This window comes from Callithrix jacchus, chromosome 11 (genome assembly GCF_049354715.1).
Source record: "Callithrix jacchus isolate 240 chromosome 11, calJac240_pri, whole genome shotgun sequence".
Classification (NCBI taxonomy): Eukaryota; Metazoa; Chordata; class Mammalia; order Primates; family Cebidae; genus Callithrix; species Callithrix jacchus.
The window spans coordinates 102,176,901-102,190,464 of NC_133512.1; the positions used below are offsets into that span (position 1 = coordinate 102,176,901).

A 13,564-nucleotide genomic window follows, 5' to 3' on the forward strand; every position below is an offset into this window, starting at 1 on the left:
TATTTCAAAATTGCAAAGAGTAGATTTTACATGTTCTCACCACAAAGACATGACAAGTGTGTGAGGTAATAGGTACGTTAATTAGCTTGATTTAATCATTCCACAATGTATACATGTATTATAATATCACATTGTACCCCATATATATATACAATTATTATTTGTTAATGACAATTGAATTTAAATTTAAAAATAAAATAAAAGTAGATTTATTGGACTTTGAGCCTCTTTTTCATGTAACTTAGTTGTGTTTTCAGGAGTTGTTCAAGCCCAATATTGTATATACTCCCTTACTTGACCATAGGATGCTATTGCAAATGCCAAAATTGATGGCTTCTGTGGTCAGGTCACAGCCGGATCATGACAGGCAGCTCAGACTTGCATGGTATGTTGGTGACCCCAATCAAATTTTCTACTGCTAGTAGGACCTCTTATCAAGTCAGAAATTGTTTTTCTGTTGTTTGTATGTCAAACAGATAAAAGTTATCTTAAGAATATGGAGCAGCTTACTTCCACATCATAAGAATATAGGCTATAGTTTTCCTAAATATAATGCTTTTCCATATAACACTAACGGCCATGCACCCTTGACGTACCTCTAAATCTCCTGGCTCATATGGCCCAGTGGCAGTACAACTTGCTCCAGAATTCTAGAGCCTTGTATTGTTCTGGTCCAGTCAAAACAGTGAGCTTAAGAGTTTCTTGGTAAATATGTTGGAGTAGCATACCTAACATGTCATATGTTGCCTCAAAACTTCGAAGAGCCCCACAAGGCACAGTGCTATTTTCTTGGTTGTTGATTTCAGATATGGCCTCTTTCCATTTACCTTGGAGCAGATATGTTTTCATGGCTCAGACTGAAGAAAACCTTGAAACTTAAACAAAAGTTCAGAAATTGAATTTTTAAAGGGCTCCATTTCTCATTTTCAGGCATCCAAGTCTCTTACCAAGGCTTCTGAGATATTCAATACATCCTGCTTACAGAGTCCAGTCAGAATGCTACCATTAATAGAGGGAACTAGCATGATGTCTTCTGGAAGAATACAATTATACAGCTTCCTATAACATTTTGAGAGAGAGCTGGAGGGTTCATGTATCTTCCAGGAAAGTAAATGACACCTTTTTTTTTCTGTCTAAGTGAAATCAAATGGGTCTGGTTTGGTCTATATTAACAGGTATAGAGTTTAAAGCATTCACTGGATGATTAGTTAACTACAAGGTACAAGGCACTGTATTTACATCCTCTAGATTAAAAAAAAAATCAGAAAGGCAGATGACTGGTGCATCCAGAAAGGCAGATGATTGGTGTGTTCACCTGAGCAAGTTTTTAATAATGTACTGATTGATATTCCTAAAATACGTCCCAGCCTCCTGCTTAGTCTGGGTTAGTTGTTTAGTTGTTATCTTTTAGTCTGTGATAGCATTTTGTTTATGTACTTTCCTTGTCCCTTACTCCACCCTACTCTTTATCTTAAGAGACTATAAATTCTTTGATACAATAGAATATTTCTTACCTATATTTTTCCATGTTAATGAAACGTAGTAAACACTTAAAATCTTTGTGAATTTTAATTTGACTAAAAACCTGCTGAACATGTTTTACTAGTAAAAATGTATGTTTTAACATGTTTCTTTTGGTTCTTTGATAGGAAATGGTTAAATAAAATGTTTTCTAATATATCTCTAATATATGTCAGAATCTCAACTGCATTATGGCCTTTAATATTTCTATAATTTCATAGTACAGGTATATATGATATTCAAACAAAATAATGATTTCACCATTATGTTTGCTTTGGGTTTTCCAAATAACCAATCAAATATAGAAAATAATAAACTGTTAAGACATCCCATCTATAGGACAGATTCTATAAAGTAACACATTTTTTCTAACAAGGCAGAGAACTGAGGAAGGAAATTTTTAGAAGTATTTAGAAATGTCTCATGTTTCTGAGAATCAAGTGATGCACTATTATTTCTGTAATTTTAAATTCATTTTGGATATTTAAATCCATTTTGGATATTTGTAGCGATAATGCCCTTTACAAAGGATCTAATTTATATCCTGGTAGTATTTTTTTGTTAGTAGGCTCTAGCCCACTAATTTTTATGACTTCAGCAACATATACAATCCCTTAAATCACTAGCATTAAAAAAAAAAAAAAACTGAATCTCAACATATTCAAACTTTGATAGTCACAAAAATATACACAGGATTTTTTGACATTTTGATATATATGTACCAATGATAGTGATTATTCTTCTTCTCTAAAAAATATCTTACTTAAACTTAGAAAATGATAGATGTGGTCTTGGTTCATAGAAACTTGTCTTGCAAGCATTAATATAAAATCTACTTTTAACAGCAAGAAGATTGAAACTTAGTAAGAATATTGACACATGCATGTTTTGTTAATTTATTTGAATTACATAGATACAAATATGATATTTTAAATGTATATTATATCATGTTCTTAAAATAGATTCTATCTATAGATAGATAATAGATATAATTATAACAGAATTTAATTCTATTATAGAGATTTTATTAAATTGAAAACAGTAGTAGGTAGTTCTCAGTAAGCCTAAGGCAGAACCTTCCTTGTCAGGTGAAATGGTGCTAAACATGGAGTGACCTTAATAGAAGTCATGAATTTAGTAGCATCTTTCTAAAGTATACCACATACATTTAATCCGTTATTAAATATTGTTAACAACTCTCACACCCTGTATTTAAAGCAACATTTACAATCTCAGGCACTATCGTTATTAACCAATATGCCTTTAATGTTAAACAAAGAGATAGTTGTACAGTGGTATACAGGTTATTGCATGGTCTAGTGTCAAGCACAAAAATTTGAAATCTAGATTTTGACAAATCTTAGTTTAAAGCCTGGCTTTATTTAATTTAATTAAAAGAGTTGCACACCTTTAATTTCTGTGTAGCATATTTAATTTCTGTGGCCTTCATATTTTTATTATTTGAATAAGGATGACTGTAATGCTACCCAAATGTGGATTCAGTGATATTATACATGTAAAGCACTTAGCACGATATTTAGCACATATTAAATGCTAAAGAATTTGGCTATTATTATATTTTGGTATGCATTATTTTAGGTATATTCACATACTTAAAAAGTTCTAACAATTAGTAACATCAAGGCAAATAATAAAATCCATGGGAATATTTTATCTTTCAAGCATATTATGCTAACTATATCTATCTTTCAAGTGTGCTATGTTAAAATGTCATCAACAGCAAGAGAAATGGAAGGGGAACACAATGATTCACATGTAATCTGGAGATGGAAGAGGCCCAGTGTAAGAAATTGGGTATTACCCAGATGGGAAATTGGCTATTACATACATGCACTCCCTGAACCCCATGACTTAGTGATGACTGACAGACACACAGGCTAATACTGTTTAGCCCCAGAGTACATGAACCACTCCTTCCCATGAGAAGTCTCTGTGTGTTACATGACTTCTAGAATCTTCTACTCAGCTGAATATGTCAGTACCTGCATCAAATGAATGAGTTGTGCCTTGTAAGGCTACTTACAAGGCTCCTTCTCCTTGAATAGACTCCATGATAGGTTGTTTCATGAACCAGCCTCTCTAAAGAGGGAATTGCAATTGTGCTTGCAAATTTAAGTAATGACTCTTGCTGTCGTGTTCCTTCGTTACCATGTAATGTTTATTTAAAGGACATAGCTTCAATAAGAAAATCCACATCTCTGTCATGTAATTAAGGGCAGTTAACATTATCCTCAGTTTATGGAGTAGGTATGTGAGGCTTAGAACCATAATGAATATTTTAGAAAAACCAAGGGATGGATCTAGACATAGAGGCTGGTACAAAATGCCTTTCATGTAATCTATTTTGAATAGGATTGCTTTGAGAGACTCCAGCTAAACTCAGCTTTTACTACAACATGGCTAGCAACTCTTGTATGGAGTTGCTGGATGTGTTTACAGAGTGCCTTTCCCAGGATGCTTCCTTTACCTGGTGGATGGCCTAATGCTCAACTGTCCAACCAGTGACCAGGCGGTCCCTCACATGAGAAACTTGCTTACACATCAGACCCCTTGTGGCTCTCATCCAACCACAGCTCTGGCACTGGGAGCCCCATCTTGTGTCACCCTAGCATAGCAGGGAAAACAGAGACTAGGGTATTCCCTGGTTCCTCAGAAGGAAGGCACAAATTCAATACACCATCATATCAGGAATGAGGTTCAAAGATTTATTATTTACAATCCTTGTCAGGGAGGATGCAGTGAGTTGGGTGGGGAGTCCTCCAACCTTGGATCACATGAGGCAGGAAAGAGGAGTTAGGTAGAGAGACCGAGAGGGAGAGGGCTGGGGACAGAGGGAGACAGAGAATTTGCTGTATGTATCAGAATAGTAAATGGGTCACTTTAAGTTTGTGGGCAAGTCTGAATGGTTCCTTCAGGGAGTCTGGTCAGCTAGGCAGGAAAGATGCCTCTATGTTATCTCCAGCCTCTGGCCTGAGCACTGGGTATGGTGCTCTATGCCTAATGCTTAGTCTGCACCCTTTGCTGTCTGGTTCCTGTTAGAAAGGTAAACATGGACTACTTTAATCATCATTCTTTTCTTTTCTTTTTTTTTTTTTTTTGAGACGGAGTTTCGCTCTTGTTACCCAGGCTGGAGTGCAATGGCGTGATCTCGGCTCACCGCAACCTCCGCCTCCTGGGTTCAGGCAATTCTCCCGCCTCAGCCTCCCAAGTAGCTGGGATTACAGGCACGCACCACCATACCCAGCTAATTTTTTGTACTTTTAGTAGAGACGGGGTTTCACCATGTTGACCAGGATGGTCTCGATCTGTCGACCTCGTGATCCACCCGCCTCGGCCTCCCAAAGTGCTGGGATTACAGGCTTGAGCCACCGCGCCCGGCCATTCTTTTCTTAATGTTGAAGACTGCATCAGTTCCATAAATAACATCACTCATGTTTTATAATAAACATATTTCTTTGTACAGGTATATTTAACAGTATCTGTATCTCCAGAAATTCTTGCTCATTTTCGGGCACATATTTTTATTCTGATAAAGATTTAATGTTTTACTTAACATATTAGTAGAAAACATGAATAAATTGTATACCCAATATCAGCATTTTTCCTAAAAAACATGAGCAACATTCATATAAATGTTCATTTAAAAAATATTAGAGGCAACAGTTATTGTTTTATCATGACCAAATTGGTATCAAATTCATAGGCATATGTGAAAAAAGTTATCACTTACTAAATAGTCATAAAATATAAAATGCAATAATAATGCACTTTGTATTACTAAGAAAGTGCTCATTTATATAAGTAGCAGATGATGAGAACAGTATCATGATAATTCTGGATATATCTTTAAGTACATTCTTAAAAATCACTTTCCTTTATATGATTTCCATTTTAATTTAAATGCCACATATTTTCAGTTAATATTGACATTAGTTTTTTATACTAAAACTTCAGCTCTATGACACACCTTTAGAAACTTGCTTAAAGGTAGGAATAATTCTTTCTAGTAAATAATTATGTCACATTACATATTTGTTACGTGTTATGGTTAAGAAATATATTCTGAACTTGAACATATTCAAATTAACGATCAATATTATAATAGAATAAAGATTTTACAAGGAGAATATTGCAGTCAGTAAAAGTGTGAAAGACCATGTAATAGTAAGGAAGACATCTTTTTGGAATATTGCAGAATAATAGATATTGCATTTTATCAAAGGACAATAATGCTTGATCTTCTGTTTCCCACAGAACTCTGGATCTAGTTAAGAGCAAGAGGGAGAAAGAGGCAGCAATATTTCAAATGCCCATACTCTAATTTGCAAAAGACACCAAGGAAGGTAGAAGAAAACTGCATTTTACTTCAGGTAGTCTTTGAAATGAAGGCTCTGTTAGTTTTCAAAATTGGAAGGATATCACAGTGGTGATTTTATATACAAAGTAGGACCTGTTCCAGAAAACTCTAGTGAAATAATTCACATATGAAGAAAGTTAAATTTGACCTCATAACAAAATCTCCCATATTTTGAGATTAGCCTGTCACCTTCTTCACAAATCACCAACAGCATTGGGTGTATGGTTCTTGATGGAAGCCACTTGAAATGTGTCATACAAAGTTAAGAGCAAACACCAAGTGCTGCTAACATGCACACATAAGGAATCCAGATGTCTTCAAGCCTTCTATAACCATCACAAAAGTACCCAAAAAAATAGTGTGAACTACATGAGAAATTATTTCTGGCCTCTCTCCAATTCATCTATCATCAAGAGTAACAGTTTCTTTCAGTAACCTACCATTAATTCTCCTAAAAATAACTTGCACTATAGAAAGAAAACAAATAATTAATACGGAATATAGAAAGATAATAAAGAAGACTGTGCTAATTGCAAAAAAAAAAGTCTTTAGATGGTGCTTGCAGGGATTCTTGTCAGTGATTTGTAATCAAATCACTGTAAAATTCTGAGTCATATTCAGTCCAAATTTTACTTCAGGGAATTTCAGCATGTGCTTATTTTCTTTGTGCCCGACAAACATCTTCATTATAATATTCAATGTCACTGTCAGAGTACACACCAAGTAAAAATCACTTTCATTATTTTAGCCACAAACATTTATTTCTTCACATTCAGTTGAAGGCACTTAGCAACCATTAAGGTTGATACTAAACTTAACAAAGGAAACACCAATAAAGCTGAATTCTCAAACTGCAGTAAATATCCCAGAAAGAGATAAAATATATAGATTGTATAATCCTTATAAACCTTGCCACTTGCTCCAGTGGAAAGCTATCTAGCAAGAATAGAAACACTTCTTAAAGAAACAGGAGATAGTGGCCATATCCTACATCATCATAAAGTGTAAGGTGAAGCACTCATCAACAAGTAGCAAAACCTCTCTCCGTAAGCATTTAAGTTGCTTTTTAAATATCCTGTAGGGTCAGCAAAATATGGTAGTGCTCAGTTTTTTTCTTAAAGTAATGGAGTATCCATTCTTATTGTATCTACCCCATTAATAATGAGGCATGCAACAGTAAGCATTCCCACTAGCCATGTTCCACTCATAAGCCAACTTGTAACAAGTAAGGCAGTAACATACTTATCCAAAAACAATGCCAACATAGGAATACACTGGCTCAGTAATCTCATTGCTACCAGTGGCTTGACATAAAACACTGGCAATAAGTTCAGGATAGATACACGTTTGCTGCACTGCGTTTAGAGTCTTCAGAGACACAGGTTTGTTATTATGTGCCAGTCTTTCAAATGAAGGTGCCTTTAACATATCTTTATGATAGGACTAACACATGGCACTGTCAGCCTGAAACGTGATTTTCCATTCAAGCTTGTTTTGGAGCTCTTTCGGGAACTGGAATGTCATTGAATTTTCTCTTCTTTAGCAGGTTCCTTATTTTCTGAAGACTTTGGCTTTTTTCTTTGGCACAGTTCTACTTGCGGTCCTTCTTCCTCTGCCACTGTCTCCACGGAAGCCAGGGCACCCCTTGGCTCGCGTGTGGCAGGAGTCTCCCTCCCTCTGAGTCTCTGAACCATTCTGCCTTTCCAGGCCCACTCCTGGCCACCACCGCAAATATATATTTTCATCAGTGTTTTCCTCATAATAAAAATCTTACAGAAAAGCTAAACGAAATCTTATGCAATTCCCTGGTTAATGTTTCTTGATGACATAAATTGCTCCGTATATGCTTTCTTGAGTGCAGCTAACCTTGTTACACTAGAAATGGATCTTGACCAACAGCCAACATACACTAACTTACGGTCTTCTTGTGGGAAATGGCACTTTGCTACTTTGATGTTTTCACCAGACCCAGGTCAGGCTTTATGCCCTGAACTGTTCTGGTAAATTCATTCAGCTGATAATACAGTTCTTTAATTCTGGAGATTGTCCTGTGCTAATTAGATAATAAAGCAGATAACTCAAAGTAGCTTTTCCCAAAGGGTTTCAGAAAAAAATATATTTTCCCAATGTATTAATGTGTTGAACACACACACACACACACACACACACACACACACAGTTTGTAGTTAAATAACTTTGAGAAACATTATGTTAAAAACGCCTTAAGAAATTTTGCCTAACCCAAAATGAGATAACTTAAGAGTTTTTTAAATACAAAATACATAGAAATGGATTGTTGGGAAATTTTTGATTGAATTTATATTTAAGAAGTTTAAGGAGAATTGCCATCTTTAAATTGCTATCTTCAAATCTATGATTGTAACATATTTTGTCCATTTACTTAGTTCTTTAAATTACCAATTTGTTTAATAATTTTTTATGAAGAGGTATTATATAAATTTAGGACCATTTCTAGATATTCAGTATAACTGTGACTCTGATTATTATAAATTTCTACAAATTTTATTTCTCGATGGTATGTAGGAATTCAATTTGTTGTTTTACACTGTCCTTATGTAGCAACTTTATGAAAATTAATGATGATCCAATATTCATTAGATATTTTCTTTTGGTATTTTTTATACACAGCTTTACAAGTTTGTTTCTCTTGGATTTACTTTATCTGGGTCCCATTTCTTTCTTTCTTGGCTAATATTTCATCTTACTAGTATATGTAATCATTCCAATAAAAAATTGGATGGAAAATATCACATTATATGTAATCATACATAATATATATGATATATACCATGTAATAAATAGTATCTTCTTATGGACTGAATGTTTGTGTCCCCTATAAATTTATATGTTGAAATATCATTTCCAGTGGGATATTTGAAGGTGGAGCCTTTGGGAGCAGATTAGGTCACAAATGGGATTGCAATTGGTGCCTTTAAAAGAAGAGGCCAGAGAGCTAGCTTGCTCTCATTCAGCCATATGAAGATACAAGAAAAAGTTGACAATTTACAAACTGCAAGTGGGATCTCACCAATACCTGACCATCCTGGAACCCTGATCACAGACTTCCAGCCTCTAAAACTGTTAGAAATGTCTGCTGTTTATAAGCCACCTAGCATGTAATACATTGTTACAATAGCCCTAACACAGAAATCATGTATTATATAATAAATACTATTTCTAGAGTGAATATCTGCAAACATAATTTTTATTTCTTCCTCTTTTTCATATTCTGACTGAACTAAAGTCTACATGGAATTCACCTCAAAATCCTGAAATGGCAACAAATTGTAAGTTTTCCTCTTACTGAGCTCTGGAGAAGTACTGAATCAAGTTTCAAGAGGCTTAGTCTTCCACTTCTCATTTGAGACATACTAAGCTAAAAAAGGAGAGAAGACCAGAGTCCTTTTAACTTAAAGCCCATAAATAATAAAGAAGGAAAGAAAGAAGGGGGGGAGAGAGAGAGAGAGAGCGAGAGAAAGAGATAGACACCTAAGTAAATCAAATGAAAACCCATCCACAGAGAATGGAGACATCTAGGCTTGTGATTCTGGATTTAGAAACTGGGTTTACAAAACCATGGGAGAATTCAGGGTCTGGCAGAGCAGTTTCTCCAAAAACAAAATACATATAAGGCAACGTTGTAGTGTATTAAAGACATTCCTTTAATGAGCTGTAAACTATTGCCCAAAATAGTGTCAATATAAGAGCTCTTTAGAAAAGCAGCATTTTTTTGTTTTGTTTCTTTTTTGTTTGCTGTTTTTGTTTTTTAGTGCATTACTTTTAAAGCAATTATTCTAAGACTTCTGTCATATCAGATTAGATTATATATATAATAGTACACTTTTGAATATTAATCGCATGATGAATTCCTGCTTAAGTTTAATTTCATGCAATAGGTTATCCATTTTTGTCTAACCTTCTATTTATTTTTGAACCAAACTTTGATCATCATTGTATAAATCAGTGTATGTCACATTCCTGCTAGTATCTATCCTCTCTGCCTCTATAAGATGAACTTCGCATATTTAAATTTGTTATAGCCAGCCATACTTGTATTTTATTTGTTCTGTACACTCTCTTAAATTCTTATGTTAATAACTACAATTTAAATCTAAACCAAATGAATAAGAAATGTAAATGTGATCAGTTATAAAAATAATATTTATGATAAAGTAGAAAAAACTGAAAATTACTGCATGAATATTGAGTACAACTATAAAAGAAGTTCTATAGCTTAAAATTATATGTGTCATATTTTAATGACATAGTTTCCCTTTGTTAAATCTTTTTTACTGATTTAACTTTTATAATAACCCTCCATTGAACATCTATGTAACCATACATATGAATACAACTTTAATCTTCAGTATAAATTGCTAAAATAAAATTGCAAGTTCCACATTTACAGTTTTAATTATTTTGATAAACAACTTCCAAGTTCTTATTCATACTAATTCATAATTAGGAATAACATATACTTTATACTTACACAGAAATATGGGAGACTAAGCAAATGTATTAGTCTAGATTTTATCTTCAAGACACGATAGAAATAATAAATGATTAAAATGGGGATACACCCATAAAAGCAAAAAAGTAATATGGGTGAAGGGCACACATATTGGGGGAATTCTATAAGTTTTATAAAAGTAAAAGATGAAATAATATTGATAAAATTAAAAGAGAATATATTTCTCAAATTCTGATATAGCAGATGACAGATGCCAAAATAAGGTAACCTGAACCATAGAGCTTAAACTCAGAAAATTTTTGTATGTGGATTGAGCAGAGATAATAATAGGACTGAAAAGGTGACACAATACAAAGAAACATCATTTTCCACGACCATAAAGAGAGCGTTAGTGGCAGGAGGGGGTGGGAAGAAGACTTGATTGAATTATAAGTCCATCTCAAAACAATTATAAAGAACATTGTAGATGGAACTAACTGTGCTCAAATGTGTGTTATTATACCAAAGTAAAGTGCTTCTAATTCTGAAACTATGGGGCCTTCCATTTTAAAGACAGTTCTACACCATTTCAGTATGAAAAAAAGTTAGCCAATTAACAAGCTCTGCTTCTGTACTAGCCTACTGAACATCCATATTCAAGAAACAATATTAACGGAAAAGTCTAGCCTTCATACCCAAGAGATATGCAACAAACAGCTCAACTAATCTAGTCCTTTATTTCTTCATTTGAATGGAAAACCACAGATTACTAGACATATAAAGCAAATTAGCAGCATGAACGGAGAAATAAGGTCGATTACACAAAAATCTGGCCCCAAGAAGAAATAGAGATCATTCACGGACAGAATAGAACCTTAAATAATATAATCTCTTCAGAAGACATCTAGATGATGCCTCCTATAAAACAAGAGTCCTGAACAGTACTGAAAAAAAAGAGCTCTCAGAAAAAATAAAACTTTATAAATTATAAATATGTTAAAAAATTAAAAATGAAAATCTATAAGAAGATTGAAAGGAAATTTGAGGGGTTCTTCTGGAACATATACCTGAAAACATAAAAAAGAGAAAACCTATAAAAGAAAATGAATTGGTGAATACTAGGTCCAGATTTCCCAATATCCAATCAACAGGAATTTCAAAAGGGAAACATTAAGAAAAAAAAATAGAGATACTACCCAATAAATAATCTGAAATAACCTTCCAGGGCTGAAGAGTGGTGACCTAGCTGTAGATATAACAGGGCCCAGTGATTGCTGAGCTCAATATACAAATAATAATTCAAAGACACATCACTGACATCATTGAGAAATTTCAGAACACCATGTATAAAGAACATTCAAAAAGCAACCAGAGAATACTAAGAAAAAATATTAATCAATCAATGTCATAAATGGCAGCAGATTTTTTGAAATCTGCAACTTTAGCACTAAAAAAATTGCAACAGTTACTCCAAAATTATGAGGCAGTAATATTTTAAACTTAGAATTATATGTCCAGCCAAGCTATCAATCAATAGAAATGGCAAAATAAAGTAATTTTGAGTAACTCAATAAATTAGAAAATGTACCTCTGCATACCATTTTGGAGAAGGTTACATGAGGATCTGTTTACACAACACAAAATTAACAATCACAGATATCAGTGTGGCATTTTTTTAATGGTGGATTTGATGCAAACAGTAGGCAGAGAAATAATGAGTGGAAAAGGGCAAGGTCACTGGTGAGGGTTCCACTCTCAAGCCTGGGCTTATGGCCCAAAGTGAGAACATGCATTCCTGTTTTCCTGCTCAAATGTTGCCTCTTCCAAAGTCATCCTTGTCTGTCCTGCCCCCAATCCTATACCCATTAAGAAAAACCCAGTCTGCACTAGCAGCTGAGTGGCAGAGAAGGAGACAAGAGAAGCAACACCTTGATTTCAGAAGGATGGCTTGACTGCCGGGCCTCAGAAAAGAGTTCAGCTGGGAATGGTCAAACTCCAGGCAAAGACCACCTTCCCACTCCATCCTCTTTCCAGTTCCCCATCCCACTGAGAGCCATTTTCATTGGTAAAAAAAAATCCTCCACATTTACCACCTTCAATTCATTTGTGCAACCTGATTCCTCCTGAAAGCCAGGCAAGGACTCAGGTGCAAGTTAAAGAGGCTGTCACACTGACGCTCCACTGGGCTAAGACTTCCACCATCCACGGATGGCAAAACTAAAAAAGCAGACTGTAACACACCCTCTGGGGCTCTGGGGGTTGCTGACAACTCCTAGACACTCACTTGCTCCCACACTGATGAGGAGTTGAGAGCTGTGGGCTGAATAAATGAGCCAACCCCTTCTCAGGACTTGTGAAGGTGTCAAGGAACTATCCTGTTTCAGATTTAAGTACAGACTCCAAAGCAAATAAACTTTAAAATAATATCTATCTAGATAGCCTAGTAATAATCAGGACAAAGGTGAACAAGAAATTCCTAGGCTGTAACGAAAATGTCAATAGAAAGAATGGAGTAGATTCTATTAAAAAGATGAGGTCTTTCATGTGCCAGAATATTGAAGGAATCTATTAAAAAGGGCATATATTTCTTCTTTCAACAATGAAAATAATAGAATTAGAAATACTAAGAAAAGCAAAACCAACCAACATCTTTAAGAAACTAATGTATGAATGTAAGAAAAATAGAAATGTGCCATGTTATGAAACTACTGATGATGTGCTATGAAAGAGGATCTGTTTGACATTGACAATACGTTCTTCCCTGAGTGTCACAGGGGTTGTGACACTAGACTCACATGGGAAAAGCTGCAATGCCAGCGCACTGCTTGGCTTCTCAAAGAAAAGTATCTACATCATTATAATAATGCAGACAGTGGTTTTCAGCTTTTAGAAACAATTGGAAGATAAACAGAAGACTGTGGTTTTCAGATATAAGTAAATAGTGAATGAATTTTATTATTTAATGTCCTAAAAATATTTAGAATGTTATAACAAATAGGTTAAACAGAAGGGATAAAGGGTAAGACCTGGATTTTTGCTTGTTCATTTAGATAATCAAGATTCAATAGATTCAGAAGGGAGCAAGAAATCAAAATTTTATTATATTATTGAGAGTTTTAAATAGGTATTTTAAATATGTAAATAAATATAAACATCAAATTTAAGAGGCAAGAAAATGGAGATGAAAGACTAGT

At 34.4% G+C, this 13,564-nt stretch overlaps 1 pseudogene; it reads right to left on the reverse strand.

Moving 5' to 3' along the window:
* Nucleotides 1-6,020: 6,020 nt before the first annotated feature.
* Nucleotides 6,021-7,593, reverse strand: LOC100412619 (putative C-mannosyltransferase DPY19L4 pseudogene; annotated as a pseudogene).
* Nucleotides 7,594-13,564: the final 5,971 nt, after the last annotated feature.